Consider the following 10,570-nt stretch of genomic DNA (forward strand, 5'->3'; position numbering starts at 1 on the left):
ACTTCAAAGTCTGATGTTATACTACTGTCAGTCAAAAGTCAAGAGGTGGACCTGAGCAGGACTCTTTGGAAACTTCCTTGGGGTCCCTAGTAGAACTGGAGTTAGAGGGACGTGCTGTCCTTTTCTCTGAGAAGACCCACTCTTCTCTACCTGAAGAACGTTCCCTTTTCCTTTTTCCTAGCCCTTCAATGAACTCAAGCCTAAATCTCTAAGCAAAAAGACTGAAATTTTGGGGGCATGATCTCAAGAATTGGGGTGAAAGAGGGCCTCCGTGGACAGTTCAGCTTTGCAGCAGGCCTATACCCTACATCACTAATCTTATTCCATATATTATTGGAAGTCTTAGCGGAGCAAAGAGGAAAGAGAAAAAATAAATAAAGGGCAGCCAGCAAGAAAAGTCAAATCATCCCTGTTTGCAGGTGTTTGACTTTATGTATATGAAAACATAGGACTTCACACAAAACAACTGTTAGTACTAACAAGCAAGTAAAGTTGCTGGATACAAAAATTTGTAGCAGCTATCATCATATAGTGGCTAGTCTTCTGTGTTTTGCCCCCAGCAACCTCAGTTAGCATCTGAGTCATGCCATCAATAATAATAATAATAATGTAAATAATAATCGGTAGTATTTTATACCCAATAATGAGTTCAGCAAGAAAAAAATACTAAATTAATTCCATTCACAGTAGTTAAAAAATAATTAAAACACACAGGAATAATTTTAGGCGTCGAAGTGAATTATCTCTGCAAAGAAAATTAAAAAACACTGATAAAAAAATTAAAAAGGACACTCACAAATACACAAAATGAAAGACAACCCATGTACATGAATTTGAAGAAGTAATGTTGTTAAAATGTTCATACTACCTAAAGGGATTTATAAATTGAATGAAATTCTCATCAAAATGTCAATGTCATTTTACTGAAATGGAAAAAGAACCCTAATATTCATATGAAACAACAACAACAAAACGACCAAGAGTACCCAAAGCAATCCACAGCAAAAAGAAAATTAAATCTGGAAGCAAAACTGCCAAAGCACCAAAGCAATCCCAAGCAAGAATAGCAATCAAGAAGGCATCACAATACCTGACCTCAAATTATGCTACAGAACTATAGTTAAAAAAAAAAAAAAAAAAAAAAAAAAAAAACAGCATAGTATTGGCATCTAAATAGACATGAAGACCAATGGAATAGAAGACAAAGAGACCATCCTACATAGTTACAGTATCTGATAATGATGTTGGAAAAAGATTGCCTTTTTAACAAATGGTGCTGGCAAAACTGGATATCCATATGTAGAAGAATGAAAATAGATCCCTATCTCTCGCCCTGTACAAAAGTCAAATCAAAGTGGATCAAAGACTTAGAAATTAGACCAGAAACTTTGCAACTACCAGAAGAAAACATAGACTCAATACTCAAACATATGGGTGTAGGCACTGACTTCCTTAACAAGACCCCTAAAGCTCAAGACATAAAACCAAGAATCAATAAGTGGGATGCTATCAAATGAAAAAACTTCTGTACAGAAAAGGAAATGATTGGGCTGGGTTCAATCCCCAGCACCACAAAAAAAAAAAAAAAAAAAAAAAAAAGAAAGAAGAGAAAGTAAAGGGAAAAAAATGTAGTGTACATACATAATAAAATTTTACTCAGCATAAAGAAGAATGAAATTATGGAATTTGAAGGTAAATGGATATAACTGGAGTACATGATGCTAAGTGAAATAAGCTAGACTCAGAAAATCAAGGCTCAAAAGATTTCTCTCATATGTGGAAGCTAGAGCAAAATTAGGAAAAAGGGGGAGAGGTCGAATATCATAAAGGTATATGGAAGATCAGTGGAGTAAAAGGAGATCAAGAGGGAGGGAGGAAGGATGGGAAAGGGGACAAAATGAGAAATGAATTTGGCAAAATTATGCTATGTGTATGTGTGAATTCTGCCTTTATATATATATCTATGACACACCAATCAAAAATAAATAAATGAATAAGTGAAGGGAGGACCAGTAAAGTAGAGGGAGAAGAATAGGGAGAGGGAGCAGAGGAGGGACGGGTGTTGGGGGGTGGAGATTGAGGTAATGAAATGGAGTAAATCAAATCCCATGCATGTATGATTTTGTAAAAATGAACCCATCTATTATGTATAACTATAGTACACTAATAAAAGAAAAAAAAATGAATAAAGACAGAGGTATCAAAACACCTGATTTCAAAACATACTACAAAACCATAGTAACTAAAACAGCATGGTACTGGCATAAAAATCAATACATGAACCAATGGAACATAATAGAGAACCCAGGAATAAATCTACATACTTAGAATCAACTGGTCTTCAATAAAGATGCCAAAAACATATTGGAAAAAAGTACTGTGAAAATAAATAATGGTAATAATTTATTTCAATAAATGGTACTGTGAAAACTGTATATTCACATGCAAAAGAATGAAACTAGATCCCTCTCTCTCACCATAGACAAAAATCAACTTAAAACAGATCGAAAAACTAAATGTAGGACCTGAAACTACTAGAAGAAAGCATAGGAGAAACAATTCAGAACACTGATTTAGGCAATAATTTCTTTGGCTAAGATGCCAAAAGCACAGACAACAAAACCAAAAATTGACAAATGGGATTGTATCAAACTAAGAAGCTTCTGCATAGCAAGTTAAATAATAGGATATAGAGACAAACTTCAGTGTGGGATAAAATATTCACAAATTGTTCATTCATCAAATAATTAATATTCAGAATATAGCTGGTGTGTTGGAACAAATTTGTAATCCCAGCCACTTGGGAAACTGAGGCAGAAGGATCAAAATTCCAGCCAGCTTCAGCAACTTAGTGGAAACCTATCTAAAAATTTTTTAAAAATCATAGGATCCATTAAAAAAAAAAACCTTAATTTTAAAAGGGTTAGAAATGTAGTTTAGTAGTAAAGCACCCCTGGGTTAGATCCCTAGTACTGGGGAAAAAAAATACAGAATATTCAAGGAACTCAAAAAGACTCAACAAAAAAAAAGCAAAATAAAAATGAACAAGGGATCCAAAAGATATTTATCGAAAGTGCACACACAAATAGCCAAAAAATATATTTTTAAATGCTCAATATACATAATCATCAGGGAGATGCAAATCAAAATCCAAATGACAGGCCACTGTACCGCCCTCTGCTTCCACACTACCCCCTGCCACTGTCCCATCTCCAAACTTGGCCACCTCCATCTTGGGACATCACTGCCCTCGACACCACCATCTGGAGATGTGGCAGCCTCTATCAGGGGACTTGGGGATAGGAAGAATAGTAGAATGAATCGCACATTATTACCCTATGGACGTATATGATTACACGACCAGTGTAATTCTACATCATGTTCAAGCGGAAGCATAAGAAGTTAAACTCCATTTATGTATGAAGTGTCAAAGTGCATCCTACTGTCATGTATAACCAATTAGAACAAATTTTAGGAAAGGACTGCTTCTCTAAAGTGGAAAGAGTAATGAAAGGCAGGATTAAAAAAAAAAAAAAAAATTCCGGGGGCTGGGGAGATAGCTCAGTTGGTAGAGTGCTTTCCTTGCAAGCACAAGGCCCTGGGTTCCATTCCCAGCACCACAAAAAAAAAAAAGAAAGAAAGAAAGAAAGAAAAAGAAAAAAAAAATCCCAATGACAACCTCTGGAAGTTCAAGAAAATAAATTTGTTCATACTGGTTTTGAGTGCTGCAAAGTGGCCTCACCCTTGAAGCCAAAGTTGCCCCAGGAGGATTCTCAGCCAGCAGTTCCTGCATTCCCACAGGAAGAATTTCAAGTCAATCACACATAGTAACAGGGAGGAGTTTATTAGAAAGATGGAAAATATGGACATTCAGGAAGGACTAAATGGATCACTTTAGAGAGGTTCACCTGGGATTTAAAGAGTCAGGATTTTTTAAAGACTAAACTCTAAGTTAGCCCTCCCCTTCTGAAATCGGAAGGTGTAGCTACTGGTCCCAGAAATCTTGTTCCCTTTGACATGGTAAGTCAAAACCTGTGAATTTCTTAGACGTGAAAACCTGTTTGAAACATGTAAAATTTCATCTTTTGTCCTAATACATCCCTTACCCCTTCTAAAAGTTCTCCTCCTCCCAGAACTTTTGGAGATGGAACTTTTGGAACAATGAATTCCCCCCACCCCATATTTCCTGAAAATGGTTTTGAATAAAATCTACTTTCTTACCAATTTGACTTTTGAATATCTCTGGAGCAGAGTGTTATGACTTAGCTTCCTTTTTCCCCAGACCAGTATTATAGCTGCTCTGATGAAGTTCTTTATTATCCTCAGTTCTATGTTCTGTGACCTATGGGTTCTCTTTAATGCATGTCTGATTTCCTCCCTATAAATTATAACCCTTTTAACCTATACCATCCTTCTCCTATCAATGGCTGGCTAACCAAACTCACACTGGGTGTTGGACCAAGGAATTGTAACTTCTTTACCACTGAACTATATCCCCAGTCCCTCCTTTTTTTTTTTTTTTTTTTTTTTTTCGAGACAGGATTTCATTAAGTTGTTGGGGGCCCCTCTAAGTTACCAATGTTGGCCTTAAGTTTGTGATCCTCCTGCCTCAACCCAGCTAAATTTGTCTCATATGTGTGTGTGTGTGTGTGTGTGTGTGTGTGTGTGTGTATAGTGAGATATCATCTCACCCCAGTTAAAATGATTATAATTGAAAAGACAAAAAATGTCAAATGCTGGATAAGATGTAGAGAAAAGGGAACTCCTATCACTGTTGCTGAGAATATAAATTAGTACAGCCATTATCAAAAGCAGTACAGAGGATCCTCAAAAATTAAAAATAGAGCTTTCCATATGATCTAGCTATCTCCTGGATGTATATCCAAAAGAAATGAAACCAACTCATCAAAAGGAAGCTGCACTAGGAGTTGTGATTCATGCTTGTAATCACAGGTACTCAGGAGGTTGAGGCAGGAGAATATCAAGTTTGAGACTGGCTAAAGCAATGTAACCAGACCCTGTCTCAAAAAATGCAAAGGACTGGGGATGTAGCTCAGTGATAGAGCACCCCTGGGTTCAAATTCACAACACTGCAGAAACAGAAACAGAAACAAAGAGAACCCCTGCACTCATGTGTTTATTGCAGCACTTTTGATAATAAACGAGATATGGAATCAGCTAAGATATTTACCAGGAGATGAATGGATAAAGAAAATGTAGTGTATATACATGATGAAATATTATTCAGCCATTAAGGAGAATAAAATCCTGCCATTTGCAGCAACATGGTTGAAACTAGAAGATATTGTTTTAAATGAAATAAGCCAGACACAAAAAGACAAATGCTATTCCTCATTCATGTTGAAGCTATAAAAGTTAACTTTATAGGACAGACTCTGTCTAGATGCTAGGAAGGACAGTGAGGAGGAAGGAACAGAAGGAGGGTGAATAACAGGTACCAAAATACAGTTATATTGGAGAAATAAGTTATACCATTTTACAGCACAGTAGGGTAACTGAGTTTACAACACACATTCTATTTATTTATTTACTTATTTATTTATTTATTTATTTGGCACCAGGGATTGAACTTGAAAGCACTTAACTACTGAGTCACGTCTCTAGCCCTTTTTTTAAAATTTTTTTTTATTTTGAGACAGTCTCACTAAGTACCTAGGGCCTCACTAAGTTGCTGAAGCTAGCTTTGAACTTGGGATCCTATTGTCTCAACCTCCTGAGTGGCTGGGATTACAGGCATACACAACTACACCTGGAAACAACATATATTTTATAAAGAACTATAATAAATATGTTTGTAGGTTTCAAACAAAAAAGGAAAAATGTTCAAAGATGTAAACTACTTGATTTGATCATTACACAATATATAGACGTATCAAATGATACCATGCCCAACAAATAAGTACAATTATTATGTGACAATTACAAACAAATTTTATTTCTTATTGTATATTTCTGTGATGCTGGGAATCAAATCCCATGTCTTGTGTATGCTCAGCAAGTAACTATTGGGCTACACCCCCAGCCCTAGAAATAGATTTTTTAAAATCCATTTTAAAATTTCAGCATGGTCCCTGATTTTTAGAAACAAATTATTGAGGAATTCAGAACATTCAGGAAATATAGGACCCTATTATGCCTGTTGAAAACGTTGGTTATGACTTAGGTCTAAATGCGCGTAAGATGTCTCCCCAAAAGTTCCTGTGTTAATGCAGGAATGTTCAGAGGTAAAATGATTGGAGTGTAAGAGCTAGTCAATCCATCCTAGGTTGAATTGCTGTGTGGTAACTGTAGAAAGGTGCTACAAGATTGGAGTAGGTGGGTAACTGGGGCATGCACTTGAAGGGTACATTTTCCTTATGGCCTCTTCCCACCACCACCACCTCTTCCCCACTTCCTGCTCATGCTATGAACTGAACAGTTTTTCACCATGGGGCGCTTCCCTCATGATATGCTGCCTCACCTTGGGCCCAGATCAATGGAGTTGGTCATCTATGAACTGAGACCTCTGAAATCAGGAGCCCCAATTAAACTTTTCCTCTTGTTAAGTATTTTCGTCACAGTGATGTAAAACCTAAATAAAACAAAAGTTGGTACTGAGATCTGGAGTTGTTGCTGTGATTAATCTGACCATGTGGTTCAGAAGCCTTTGGAGCTGCTTTTCAGGAGAAATTTTGAAAAGTTTAGAGATGTAAGCTGGAAAAACTTTAGAAGTTTTAAGCAGAGCTTAATGTATGATTCTGGTGGAAACTTAGAAGATGAGAATATCAATGGGAATGTGGACTGTGCTCTTGACATTTCAGAAGGAAATGAAGATTGTTGAGAATCAGAATGGAAGCTACTGATGTTATATTCTAACAAAGAATGTCCTATATCCTCAGACTTTGGGTGAATTTTATTTAAAAATTATGGACTAGTTAATCTGATTGAGGAAATGTCATACATTTGGTCAATGACAAGGATATTGCTGACAGCTTTGCCAGGTTTACTCTGAGAATTTGGAGCAAAAACAGAGTTAAAGATTTTAAAAACTTAGAGCCCGACCAGAAAAATGCATGTAAAGCTGGGGTGAAAAAAGGTGTATTTATTGAAGAGATTACAGTTCTGAAAGAGATACTAAGTACTTTGCACAAAGACAATGGGTAAGTTGCAAAGAGGGCACCTCAAGAATTTGCAAGATCATACTCATTGCAGGTTCAAGGATATAGAAGGGAAAATTTCTTTGGAGAAGGGATCCTGGCGATGCCCCACTTGCACAGGGGGCCTAGGAAGTTGTTTTACCCTACAGAACCATGCACTCAGATGACACTATAACTATGATCCCAGGGGGCCCAAGTATTACATGAACTGGCAGCAGATCTTGGCATCATCCACATGGTGCTGGTTCTGCAGGAATTCAGGATGCTAAAGTTAAGAGATCATGAAAGTTTCCACTGAGATTTTAAAGGAAGATCTGGGAGGCTAGGCAAAATGGAGCAGGGTTGGCATCCCTGCGGACTGCCTCCTAGAGGGCAATGTATGAAGTTGTAAAGGTGAAGTCAAAGCTGAAATGGAGATCCCAGGAATTAAGGGATGCCAGTAAAGTGGACTATGCTGAGAAAAGCGCTGGCTGTGGAGAGAGCCAGGCTAAAAGGGAGCCCATGTTCATTGTTACCAGCAAGATCAAAGGGGCAAGGCTGCTCAAGCCCTTGGAGGTGTCATCTCACCAGATTATGGGTCTCCTGTAGATGAAATAAATCCTTTTTGCATTGTGATATAGACATGAGCTTTTGGGGACCAGGGGTGGAATGTTATGGTTTGGATAAGAGGTGTCCTCTCCAAAGCTCCTATGTTCTCATGCAGGAACATTCAGAGTTGATATTATTGGATTGGGAGAAGTGTAACATAGTCACTACATCCTAGTTTGAATGGCTGGGTGGTAACTGTAAATAGGTGGGGCATGGCTGGAGTAGGTGCGCCACTGGTGGTGTGCCCTGGAAGGATGCATCTTCCATATGACCTTTTCCCCACACTGCTTCCTGATCCCACCATGTATTGAGCAACTTTCCTCTGCTGGGCCCTTCCCCCATGATGTGCTGCCTCATCTTGGGCCCAGAGCAATGGAGTTGACCAACTATGAACTGAGACTTCTGAAACCATGATCCCTACATAAACTTTTCCTCCTCTAAGTTGTTCTCATTAGGTAGTTTGAATAGTGATAAAAAAGCTGACTAAAGCAGTATTTACTTAGGTATGGAGAAGACGATCCTTCCCAAGTCAGGGGGCAACATAAAGAAAGATGGGCACCAATTACCTCTAAGCATCATCTTAACAAACATTGGGTTGTTTTTTGTTTCTTGTCTTGAGGTATTGGAGATTGAACCCAGCACCTGGCACAGTCTAGGAAAATTCCACTGATATACATTCCCAGCTCATGGGTGTCTTTCCACTTTAAATTCTGATAATGTTATAAACGTATTCCTCCTTCCTCAAAAAAAAAAAATGCATCTTTGAATTGACTATGAAACAAGCTTGAATTCCCTTTCTCAATATTTCAGTTCCTTCAAACTCTCCCCTCCTTACTGACTCTTCAACCTAATTTTGTATTTCACCTCTCCTATATTGTACCCTGGCCAAACTGTCTACTCCATGCCAATGAAATCACCACCATTGATTACTCATCCTTGTTCCCCTGCCTGGAAAGTCCTGAAGCCCTACCCTTCCTTCAGGGCTTAGGCTGAAGTCTCACTTAAGGGAAATTCCCCCTCTGACCACCCCAGCAAGTGTCCATCTCCATCAAATTTAACCTAATTCTCTCCACATTTTTGTGTTGTTCATTTAATGGAAGTTTTCCTTTGATTTTTACTTAGAATTAAAAACTTTTTTAAAAATTTACTCAATATATTTTTAAAGGAGCTTACACTGTACCCAAAGATACTTACTTCTAGGAATCTTCAAAAGTTTCTTATTCACATAATGATGAGTACGAATTTAATTTTTTTTTTTTTGCGGTGCTGGGGATTTGAACCCAAGGCCTTAGGCTTGCGGGGCAAGCACCCTACCGACTGAGCTATATCCCCAGCCCTGAATTTAATTTTTAAATGAGTTCTAAAGTCAGTTCTAGCTTGAATCCTGACTTATCATTTCCTAAAGCATGTGCCTTCTGCAAGTCACTTAGCCCTTCTAATTCTCATGAGTGAAACTGGTTACAGTGCTCACTCCATATGGTGGTTTTGAAGGCTAAATGAAGGCATATATATATTGCATATACCTGGAACATAGAATATACTCAATAAATGAAGCAGCTCATAGATGAGAGTGCTATGGCAGAAATGGGTGACAGCAAGGGGAAGTCTCCAGTAGCAGTAAATAAATTGAGGTCACAGCAGATGGTGGAGGACCTGAGAATAACACAGAGAACTTTAGGTTATAAGAACTTCCTTTCATTTCTAAGAAATTAAAGAACTACTGAAAATTTTTTGTCTTTTCTTTCTTTCTTTTGCACTGAAATTTGAACCCAGGCGTGCTCGACCACTGAGCCACATCCCCACCCCTTTTTATTTTTTATTTTGAGACAGTCTTGATAAGTTGACCAGGCTGGCCTCAGACTTGCTACCCTCCTGCCTCAGCCTTCCAAATTGCTGGGATTACAGATGTGCAACACCATGCCCAGTTCTGAAATTTTTGTTTAATGTTTATTAATGTATTAATTTTCCTCAGTCTTTTCTTTCCCACTATTTTATAACATCTCTCTTTCCAGCTCTGAAAGTTTTTGAATAGGATTTTGAATATAACATAGACTTTTTATTTTAAGTGAGAGATTTGTTTGGAAGCAATGTCCAAAAATGGATTGAGGAGCTGGGTGTTGTAGTGCATGCCTGTAATCCCAGCGGCTTGGGAGGTTGAGGCAGGAGGATCAAAAGTTCCAAACCAGCTTCAGAAACTCAGAAAGACCCTCTCTCTAAATTAAATATATACATTTAATTAATAATACATAATAATTATGTATCTTATATTATAATTATAATTATATATAATTTGCTTTGATATAATTTAATTTAATAATATATATTTATAGACATATATAATACATGTATATGTTATACATACATATATATATATATATATATATATATATATGGCTAGAGATGTGGCTCAATGGTTAAGCACCCCTGGGTTCAATCCCTGGTACCTCCAAAAAAATGGACTGAGGAATATGGGGGAGGGCAAAGAATATAAAACAGGAAGTAAGAAGTCATTATAGTAAGGTATGTAGAAAATGAGGAAACCTGAAATAGGGTGAACCCTGTCTCTAAATAAAATATTGAAAAGGACTGGGGATGTGGCTCACTCATTAAGCACTGCTGAATTCAATCCCTGGTACCAAAAAAAAAAAAAAAAAAAAAAAAAAGGGTATTGGTCGTGAAATTGAGAAAAGTCAATTTATTTTGTTTTGTTTTATGAGAATTCTGATAAAGTCCATTTTAGATCCTCCATTTGACATTCAAGATGAAATATATTTGGCATAAAGAGTGGGCCTTATTAAGTGGTGAGTCAAAGTTAATTTAATTGA

Source organism: Sciurus carolinensis, chromosome 1 (genome assembly GCF_902686445.1).
Source record: "Sciurus carolinensis chromosome 1, mSciCar1.2, whole genome shotgun sequence".
NCBI lineage: Eukaryota > Metazoa > Chordata > Mammalia > Rodentia > Sciuridae > Sciurus > Sciurus carolinensis.